This window comes from Cynocephalus volans, chromosome 5 (genome assembly GCF_027409185.1).
Source record: "Cynocephalus volans isolate mCynVol1 chromosome 5, mCynVol1.pri, whole genome shotgun sequence".
In the NCBI taxonomy this organism is placed as follows: Eukaryota; Metazoa; Chordata; class Mammalia; order Dermoptera; family Cynocephalidae; genus Cynocephalus; species Cynocephalus volans.
This window is the reverse complement of record NC_084464.1, coordinates 8,511,416-8,522,780: the sequence shown is the minus strand read 5'-3', so window position 1 is coordinate 8,522,780 and position 11,365 is coordinate 8,511,416.

The window sequence follows — 11,365 nt, the reverse complement described above, 5'->3', positions numbered from 1 at the left end:
AGAATCTAGAACTGGAACTCTGAGGAAGGGTTGGTGTTAACTATGGGTCTGTACTTGTTTCTTTTCTTTTCCTTGGTGGCTGGCGTTAGTTATAAGGTGGCACTCTAACCAACTGAGCCAACCAGCCACCCCTGGATGTATAACTGGAGGAAAAGCTATCTATGGAAATCAACTGCAACTTGAGTCTGAAACCAGTAGATTAGTGGATGAGGGTAAAGAACAGGTGACACATGAGTTATTTAACCAGAAATTCAAGCAGAGATTGAGGTTGGGGCATATCAGACAAGCCTCAGAGAGCTGACCCTTAGTGCAGAGGTCCAGACTGGTGACGGTCAGCTCTGGCAAGGGCAGGCAGGAGGCAACAGGTAACTATACACAGGAGGTGGGAGTTGAGGGGAGGGAAATCTAGCCCCTCGGTTCTGGGCCAGGGCATAGTCAATGGGAATTAGATAGAACCAAGTCTTAGGTTATGGGGAACAAGGTATGACTTTAAAGAGCAAAAGCTGGAGCCCAGTCTCAGAGAGGAGAAAGTTGAAGTTTAGAGTGGGGGTCCAGTAGCAAGATTACGTCAAAGAAGATCTCTGGCCTATGACTGAGGGCTGCTCACAGTTCACCTGAGGATAATGTAATTCCTTATTCTATAGCGGGATGAGACTCTACTTGGGAGTTGAGTATCTGCAGTTCCTAGGGTTGGCAAGATGTAGGGAGCCTAACAGCTCTTCGTGGAAGAGCTGTGTCTCATCAGCACATATCTGTCCAGACGTGCATGTTGGGTCTCAGCAGGCTGGCCAAGAGCTTTGAATTTAGAGAAGGGAGAAATTGTTTCAGGCTGGCGTAATTGGTAAAGGTTTTTTGGAAGAGATGGGAGTCAGACTCAGAAGTTCCCATCTCCTTCCTGTTCTCAAGGATGGAGACCAGCCAGATGGCAGCTCCTGAAAGCACCTTCAACACTTTGCATCAGCATTAAATTAACTAAATTCCCCTTTCAAAGACTTGCTTTCCTTATTTGTGAAATCAGAGTTTGTAATGATGTTTAAGATCACTTTCTCGTCCTACGTCTGTGACATGTCATCATTGCCGGGTGTCAGTATGCTTGAAAATGTCACACACAATCTTTTGTAATTCCTGGTTTAATATGTGTTTTTGCAGATCTCTGAGGGCAGCAAATTTGTCTCTCTTTTTCATGGCATATATGGCAGAGAAACTGTCATAAAGGGCACTCAATAAATATTTGTTGAATGAATGAAGAGCAGCCAATATTCTTTAATACTTGCCCAGATGTTTGAGATGTAAGGCTTTCAGGAGAGTCAAAACACCCTTCCTGCCCCCTGGCCCCTGCACCCTGCCGATCTCTTACTCCTTGATGCTCTATAGTATCTGAACTGTCTTTCTTGGGACAGATGCTTTTTAAAGATATTGATTCCTCATATCAAGCATGGTAAATCCAGAAGTAGATAACCTACAGCCAGAGATGTCCACAGAGAGCAATCCAGCTTCAGCAACATAGCCTGCATGACTTCAACCCTCTTCCAGCAGCAGGGAGGAGACCACCAGAATGTGCTGTCCCTGGACAGTGGACAGGGACTGTCCCAGCATCAGGCACAATGTCTCTGGCAGCAGAGGCAATACCACCTGAGGGCACTGAACACTTCTCTGGCCTGACCCACCATCAGTCTCCAAGGAAGCAGCCTCCACCGGGATGTCCTCACTCACATCCAGATCCTGGGCCAGATTTCAGTTCTGTCTTATAGTCTCACCCTTCCTAGAATTGAAGCCAAAGCAAATTCCCAGAACCTTCCCTTCTATGGTCTGCATTTCCAATCTGGGGAAATCTGGGAGTCTGAGCTCAGGGATTGGGGTAGTTCCTCTACTTCCCAGGGGTTCTGAAAAAGCGTTCATTTCTTTTTTCTTTTAAAATTCTCAGCCGCCAGGGCAGTACTATCTTAAGGCAGATGACCCGGGCTGCAGTCCTTGGGGACTGGTCCCTTGCAGATGCTGCCAGCCATCTAAGTCTACCTGATTCCCCTTCCCTGCCTGGCCAGAGACCAATAGAGTTTGTCTGGGAGCTAGTTCTGTCAGGTCCTTTGTGCCAAAGAGAAAAAGAGAAAACAAATCTTGAGGCTTTAAATGGGCTTGGGAGAGTTCTCTAGCCCATCTCCACGCACAGTACCTACTATACTCTTCTTTCCTTACTCTTGCCTGTCTTCTCTTCCCCAGCCCTGGCTGCTCACTTCCTGCAGTGAGTATCTCAGCTGTCCAGTCCTGCAGCTTCTCCAGTGCCTTCACCTCCAACTCACCTCCTGCCAGTAGACTCCTGCCTCCCAGGCCACCCACCTGCACTCTTTGTACCTGCACATTTGACACCCACTGGTAAATGCATGCTTTCCTTAGGGTGCCATCTCCCATGCCCAGACTGACCGTGACCCTCAGGACAGAATAAGAAACTGTGATGAGTTCTGATGACATTCGTTTACTTTTCACTACTACCCTGAGGTCAGTTCTCCTAGTTTCACTTTCCGGATGAGCAAACTGAGAGGGAGGTAGTAACTTTCCAGAGTCAACCTACTTATAAACAACAGTCTGGGTTCCATATCAAGAACTTCCTAGTCTGAGTTTAGTGCCCTTACCATTATATAACAGCTGCCAAGGGCGACGGAGATATTGTGGCCAGACAGTCATGAGCTTTCACTTAGAAGGAAAAGTCAAAGATTGTGCCCCAAGTAGCAATTTCCATCTGACTTAATATTATGAGTCATTCTCTCCCAGGCAGCTCCTTTCCTGTCCATTTGGCATTCCCCTTAGACAGAGGCAGCAGTAGGGGCTAAGTGAGGCAGGGGCCCTGCTATCCTACTTTACCTTGGCACAATGGGGAGAGCTGCCTGTCAGATAGGGGAGAGGAGATGGCCTGCCCTGCAGGCATCTCAATTAGTAAATGCATTTTGGACTTGAATTCATTACTGCAGATTAATTGAAAACTACGAGTGAGGGTGGATAGACTAGCATAATTCCACAATTGGAAAAACCAACCTTCTGGCCTGAGAAATGCAGGAAGCTCCTGAGGCTGCAGTCCAAAACCCTCTTTTCTTCTCTTTAATCTGCTTGTGAATTCATGAACCTCAAGTTTTGCAAGCCCGACAGAAAGGAGCTTCCTTTAATGCCTTTCTTCTCCAGCATTTGGTCATTTAAACCAAGCCCCCTTGAAGGTGGATCTGTATGAGTCCAGCTTTCATTTCAGAGAGCCTATTTCAAATGACCTCTGTATTTGCATGGCATTTACCTCTTTCATTAGTGACTTGTTTCATCACAGGCATCCTGTCCCATAAGCATCATGGTTTGGCTCAATTTCAGCATAGAATCAGAGGTGTCAAAGGTTAAATGCTTCCATCAGAAAGAGCAAGGACATTAGAACCAGTCCAACTCAAGGTTGAATCCTAGCGCTGTTGCCTACAAACTGTGAGATCTCACTTCTTAGAGCATCAATTCTTAATTATACGTGAAGAAAATAATATATACTTTTAGGATTACCTTTAGGATATTGAGAAAGAATGAGAAAACAGATGTAAATTGCTTATTCCTTACACTTACATATAACAGTCCTTAGCAAAAGCCCCTTCTCTTCCTCCCAACCTTTTGGGTCCAAACCAGGTTTGCTCCAAATACACATTTGAATATGACCTTTCAACTCTTGTTTATTTCTCCTGTTTTGTCATCATTCCTTCTTGCTTTTTCCTGTCAATACACACACTTCAAATGCCTTAGGAACATGGTGGCCAATTTGTGACAGCTTGATTCCATGACTTTGTTATTTGTGGTTAACGTTACCCTGCAATTTAAGAAATAGATTGATTGGAGGAGGCAGCATAGTTCCAGAGTCCCATGGCCTCAAATTCACAGAAGTGCATGTTTCATGACACTAGGTGATAATTACTTCATGTGAATGATCTCACTCACTCCTCACCACGGTTTTGGGAGGTATGTATTAGTATAAGCAATGCTTAATCTTCTGCAATAGATGACCCCTTTGGTTTAACATTACACCTTTATTTCCTGCAAAGGAAAAATCCAGTCTATGGGGACTGGGATCAGGAGGTTCTTCACCATGAAGACATTCAAGGACCTTAGCTGAAGGGGATCATTCAGTTTTAACATGTGGCTTCCAAGGTGGTCTCAGGTGCGGAAAATGATTGTAGGAAAGGGAAAAGAGAGAAAGGGTGATCACTCAGAGTTTGTTTCTTTGTTTTGTTTTTGCTTTTTAATTTTTGTCTTATCTTCCTGGCTAGAAGAGGCATCAATTTTTCCCATGTCTTATTCCTTTGGCCAGAACTCAGTCACATGGCCACATCTGGCCACGTGGGAACCTGGGAAACATAGTCTAGCTACTCTCAGAAAGAAGGAAAAGGATCTGGTGAACAGGTAGACAGGTCTCTGCCAGGGATTGGTATTAATATCCGCATTTTACAGATGATAACATGAATGGGCACACAAAGCAAACAGAAGAACCAAGTTTGAATTTGGACACTTGTTTCATTTCTCTTCAAATCTTCTGAGAATTAGGTTTTTGAATTTCTGAGTACATATCAGAAATACATATTTTTACTAAATAATCAAATCCAGGCAAAATTTGAGTCAAGAAAGGATAATTATAGCAATTCTTCTCAAAATGGAATACAAGGTACTTCAAAAAGCTCATGGAAAAATTCCTTTTCTCTTTGAATTCTATTTTTTCACAAACTTTTTAAAATACCCTATTATGTGTTCATAAGCCAGAGGATGTGAGACTATGGATAAGCATGACACACCCGAAGAATTAGTTTTTGCTTAAGAGTAAATTATTTAAAATTTTTTTCCTTTGAAACAAACCTGAATATATACATAGCAGTATGCAAAATTTGTATACATTTTTAAGATTAAAAATGGGGCTTCAAATAAAAATCTTGCTTGTGGTGAGCCACTGCCATGCCCTGGGATGCCTAGAGGTTCAAGGTCACTCCTCTTAGTTTCAGTGGTGGAAAAGTTTGAGATGGTTTAGAATTTTTTTTATAGAAAAAAAACAAAAAAACCCAACTATATGATACATTTGTATGTAATGATTTCTGACTAACCCTTACTGTAATTCTTCTAAATATCAACTTATGTTTTGCAACACCCCTCAAATTTTAATTTGGTTGTTAGTGTTCTACCAATTTCCAAAGCTTAGTTTTGTGAGCTGGGATTCTAAAGTCTTTTAAAGTATATTTCTCAGTTGACCGTTTACCTCACCCTTCAGGGATAGTCTCTCTGTTCCTTCCCCAAACCAAGGAATACACTGTCTTATCAGTATTTCTCTAGTTTGGCGTTTCAGCTTTCTTTTAGCCAGAAATCTCTTTCTAGTCCTTTGGGAACCATGAAAACCTTATATGTTTTTCTTACCATATCAAGAGAACATCATTACAACTCTTCTTATCTGCTTTCTATAGTGAGTTAAGCCATTTAATCTGCATATAATGACTGGGGCTAATTAATAGTTTTCCCACAGCTGGTTCCCTTTAGAAACATTTAGCAACTGCCTTCTAGTAGAAGCTGCCTAGAAACAAGAGTTCAGCTTAGCAATATCTCTTTATAATAGAACAGGGCATTTTCACGCTAACTGGTTTGATCATGAAGGGCGAGAATGACTCACTGGGGTTGTGAATCATGCAAACATCTTGCACATGTGACCCCCAAATGATGGTGAAACACCTTTCACAGCTGTTATTTATTTACTTTTAACTTATTTATTTATTTGATTTTACTCTTTCTTTTTCAATGTTTCCTTTATTCTCAGCAAGTGACCTCACATGTGATATCTTCACCAAATTGCCTTTAAACATTTTTTTCCTCTGTGTTTAAAACTCTCTGTGGACCTTAGGTACACAGAACTGTATTAATTCTATCTTTGATACATCACTCACTTTCATCATTGGAATTTATTCAGTTATTTTTAATAACGTAATGAGCATTCACAAAACCACCAATGCAAATAGAATCTCAGCCACTGATGATAAGTAATCATATGGTTTCCCCCATCCCTTCAAATTTTCTGGTTTCCCCCATCTGAGACGAACATTACCATGAATACTGTATTCATCCTTTTCTTGCTTTATTTTTAATTCTTTTATTTCAATCCTATGTAGTCCTAAAAAGTGTATTTTGATTTTAGTTATTTTGGGCTCTATAAAGATGATATCAAGATCTATGCAAGCTTGGGAGTTATTTTCCCACTTAACATGAAATTGCTAATATTTATTTGTATTATTGCAAGTTAATACAGTTTATCTACTTCATCTGCTTATAATATGTTATCCTGTAACCATTCTGCCCTTGGTTCATCCATTCTCCCATTGATAAGCATTTGGGTAGTTTCCACCCAATAAGGAACAGTGATAATATGAATTTTCTTGTATGTCTTTCCTGTTTTACATGCTCAGAAATTTCTTTTAGGTATATAATTAGGAGTGAAAATGGTGGGTTATAGGGTTTATAAATGATTAAATTTAGGAAATATTATCAAAGTGTTGTTCAAAGTGGTTGCACCAATTTATCATATCAATTCCAGAAGCAACATGATTATGTGGATTCATGTCTTTTCCAATACTTGATTTTGTGAGACTTTTAAGTATTTCACCAGTTAATTAACTATAAAATGGTATCCCACTGTGGTTTTAGTTTTCATTTCTATGATTAAAGTCATCTTATGATTCTTGGCCATGCATTTCTTCTGTGAAATGCCTATTTAAGCATTTGTCTGTTTTTCAATAAGTTGTGCTTTTTCCATTGATTTGAAACAGTTTTTTATTTTCTCTATATAATTGTTTGTTGGAGCTGAGTAATAGAAATATCTTCTCTCAATTTTCAACTTTCTTTTTCACGTTTCTTGAAAACTATGTTGAAGAATAAGAATATAATTTTGTTTATTTTATGTTCAAATCTATCAATCTCTCCATTTATTTAATTCATTAAAAAGATCTACTAAAGTTTTAAAATTGCCCTCTTAGGGTCCTGCAGGTGTTTTGGTAGATGTATTTGTACATAGTCTCTGATACTATTGTAAACGCTGTCCTCTTTTTATATTGTCTGGTTGTTTCCTGATGTATTTTAGATTATCTTATATCCAGCTACTTTGCTAAGTTCTCCTATTCTAGTAATTTATCTGTAGATTCTTCTAGGCTGCCTATTTAAAGGACCAACATCATCTACAACTCCTTATGAGTCTAAATTCTTTTCTTGGTTTATTTCCAATACAATCTGTAATATAAGTGGTAGTTGTAACTACTCTACAATTAGAAAGATAATATAGGATTATATTTTCTCTATATGTAAAAATATTCTTTATAAAGTTCCTGTTTATTACTAACTTAATAAGAATTTATTAAAAATGGGTGTTGAATTTCATCAAATCTTTCCCTGTGTTTAGTGAAAAATTATGTTTTTTTCTATTAATCTCTTAATAGGGTGAATTATGTTTTTTGGACTTTAAAGTATTAATTTATCCTTCTATACTTGGGATAAAACCGATTTTGTCAAGGTGTATTATCTTTTAAATATGTTTTTAAGTTAGTTAGATTTACTAATATTTTAAAGGATATTTACGTTTATATTTAAAATGGAATGGCATGAGTTTTTCTTTTCCTAAAATGTCTTTGTGTTGTTTTAGTGTTGGGGCTATGCTGGCCTCACAAGCAAGCTGGGGAATATGCCCCCTATTCTATTTTCTGGGTGTATTTGCATAAAATTGGGATAATCTATTACTTAAAATTTGAAAAAATATCACCTGTAAAATCAGGTCACTTGTATTTGTGGGAAGATTTTAAGTCACAGCTTCAATTTCTTTAACACTTACAAGACAAATGTTTTGGTTTCTTCCTGAGTTGGTCTAGTAAGTTATATTTTTTTCTAGTTTATTCACTTCATCTAAATTTTCAAAATTATTAGCAAATCGTTGTTGATAGCATTATTTAATTATCACTTAAACGTTTTTTTCTCCAGTTTTTTATTATGGTAGCATAGACATAACTAAACTTACCATCTTAACCATTTTCAAGTGTACAGTTCAGTGGAATTAAATACATTTAGAGTTTTGTGCAACCATCACAACCATCCACCTCCATAACTCTTTTTATCTTGTAAAACTGAAATTCTCTAACCATTAAACAATAACCCCTCATACTCCCCCTCAGTCTCTGGCAACTACATTGTACATTGTGTCTCTGATTTTGACTACCCTAAATACCTCATATAAATGGAATTACACACATTTGTCTTTTTGTGACTGGCTTATTTAGTTTAGCATAATGTCCTTAAGGTTCATCCATGTCATAGGATATATTAGAGTTTTCTTCCTTTTTAAGATGGGATAATATTCTGTAATATGTACATACCGCATTTTGCTTATCCATTCACCTGTTGATGAGTACTTGGGTTGCTCCTACTATTTAGCTATTGTGAATAACTCTGATATGAACTTGGACATATTGCTTAATTTTTTATCTGAATTTTTTTTATTTTTTGGTAGATTGTCAGTTGTTTTCATTCACAATATTTTTTATTTTTGTTTCTTCTCTCTTTGTTAGTGTTCAACAGTTTCTTGGGGTTTTTTTTAACAAATAAACTTTTGACTTTGTTGATATGCTGTTTTATAACTTTGTTTCCTATTTTGTTAACTTCCACTCATGTTTTTATTGTCTCTTTCCTTTTATTTATTATTTTTGGCTTATTCTTTTGTTTATTAAGATGAAGAACAATTAACTCAGTAATTTAAAGCTTTGTTATTCTCCAGCATAGGTGTTTATAGCCATAAACTTCTCTTGAACCACTATTTTGGCTGTGCCCTATAGGTTTTGATTATCATTATCATATTTTCATATGTTATCAATTATTAATACATTACCAGGTGTTTTTATTATCATTCAGGTCTAAGTATTTTAAAATTTTATTGTGAAGCATAGATAAAAAAATCCTCAACAAAATACTAACAAACTAAATTCAACAATGCATTAAAATCCCACCATGATCGAGTAGGATTTATCCCTGAGATGCAAAGATGGCTCAACATACACAAATCAATGAAGGACAAAAACCATATGACCATCTCATTAGATACAGAAAAAAACATTTGACAAAATTTGACGTCCTTTCATGATAAAAACTCCCAACAAACTAGGTTTAGAAGGAATGTACCTCAACACAATTAAAGCCATATAAGATAAGCCCACAGCTAACATTATACTCAATGGTAAAAAATTGAAACCCTTTTCTCTACGATCCAGAGTGAGACAAGAATGCCCACTCTTGCCACTTCTAGGCAACATGGTATTAGAGGCCCTTGCCAGAGCAATTAGGCAAGACAAAGAAATAAAAGGCATTCAAATAGGAAGGGAGGAAGTGAAATTGTCACTGTGTTGATGACATGATTTTACATAGAGAAAACCCTAAAAATCCCAACAAAAATCTGTTAGAACTAATAAGTGAATACAATAAAGTTGCAGGGTACAAAATCAACACACAAAAATTGGTAGCATTGCTATGCATTAACAGCAAAATTTTCAAGTGAACAATCCCATTTATAATAGCTAGAAAAAAATACTCAGGGATAAATTCATCCAAGGCAGTGAAAGACCTGTACACTGAAAACTGAAACATTAATGAAATAAATTGAAGAGACAAATAAATGGAAAAATATCCATCTTCATGGGTTAGAAGAATTAATATTGTTAAAATGTCCATTCAACCCCAAGTGATGTTTAAATTCAATGCAATCCCTATCAAAATTCCAATGTCCTTTTTAAAAATAAAATTAGAGAAAACAATCCTAAAGTGTATGTGAAACCCAAAGAAACTCCAAAAAGCCAAGGCAGTCATTAGCAAAAGGAACAAAGCTGGAGGCGTGATACTATCTGATTTCAAATTATACCACAAAGTGATAGTAATTAAAACAACATGGCACTGGCATAAAAATAGACTCACCAGCCAATGGAACAGAATAGAGAGCCCAGAAATGAATCCATGCATGTATGGTCAATTGATTTTTGACAGAGGTGCCAAGAATACACAATGGGAAAAAGGAGAGCCTCTTCAATAAATGGTGTTAGGAAAACTGGGTATTCACATTAAGAATGAAGTTGGATCCTAATCTCACACCATACAGAAAAATCAATTCAAAATGGATTAAAGACTTAAACATATGACCTAAAACGGTAAAATAATTAGAAGAAAACATAGAAAAAAGAACTATACAATGTTGGTCTGGGTCATGAGTTTTTAGATTTAACCCCAAAAGTACAGACAACAAAAGCAAAAATAGACAAATGGGATTACATCAAAATAAAAAGTTTCTGCACAACAAAGGAAGCAATTAACAGAGTAAATAGACAACCTGTAAATTGGGAAAAAAATATTTCTGTTCAAAATATATAAGAAACTCAAACATCTCTATGGAAAGAAAGCAAACAAGCCTATTAAAAAATGGGCAAGAGATGCACATTTCTTAAAAGAAGACGTACAAATGGCCAACAGGTTTGTGAAAAAATGCTCAGCATCACTAGTCATCGGGGAACTGCAAATTAAAACCACACCATGAGATATCACCTCATGCCTGCGAGCACGGCTGGTGTCAAGAAGAAAGATAACAATTGTTGGCGAGGATGTGGAGAAAAGGGAACCCTGGTACACTGTTGGTGGGAATGTAAATTAGTACAGCCATTATGGAAAACTGTATGGAGATTCCTCAAAAAACTAAAAATAGAATTATCTTATGATCCAACAATCCCACTTTTGGATATTTACCCCAAAGATTTGAAATCAGTATGCCAAAGTGATGTCAGTTCTCACGCTCGTTGCAGCATTACTCACAGTAGCCAAGTTATGGGAGACAAGTACCTCGTGCTCTCACATATGTGTGGGATCTAAAACAATCAAACTTGGGACCGGCCCGTGGCTCACTCGGGAGAGTGTGGTGCTGATAAAACAATCAAACTCAAAGAAGCAGAGAGCAGAATGGTGGTTACCCAAGGCTGGGGTTAGGAGTATTTGGGGTACTGGGGAGATGTTGATCAAAAGCTACAGAGCCTCAATTAGACAGGAGAAATAAGTTACTTTTTCCCTCTGGGGTGAATTACACAGTTTGCTGAATATAGTAAATTATAATGTACTGTACATTTCAAAATAGCTAAGAATAAGTTTCAAATGTTCTCACCACAAAAAATGACATTTGAGGGATGAATATGTTAATTAGCTTGGTTTAATTATTCAACATTGTATTTATAAATCATAACATGATTTTTACCCCATAAATATAAACAAATTTGTCAATTTATAATTTAAAAAATTATAAAAACCTCTACTAGAAATA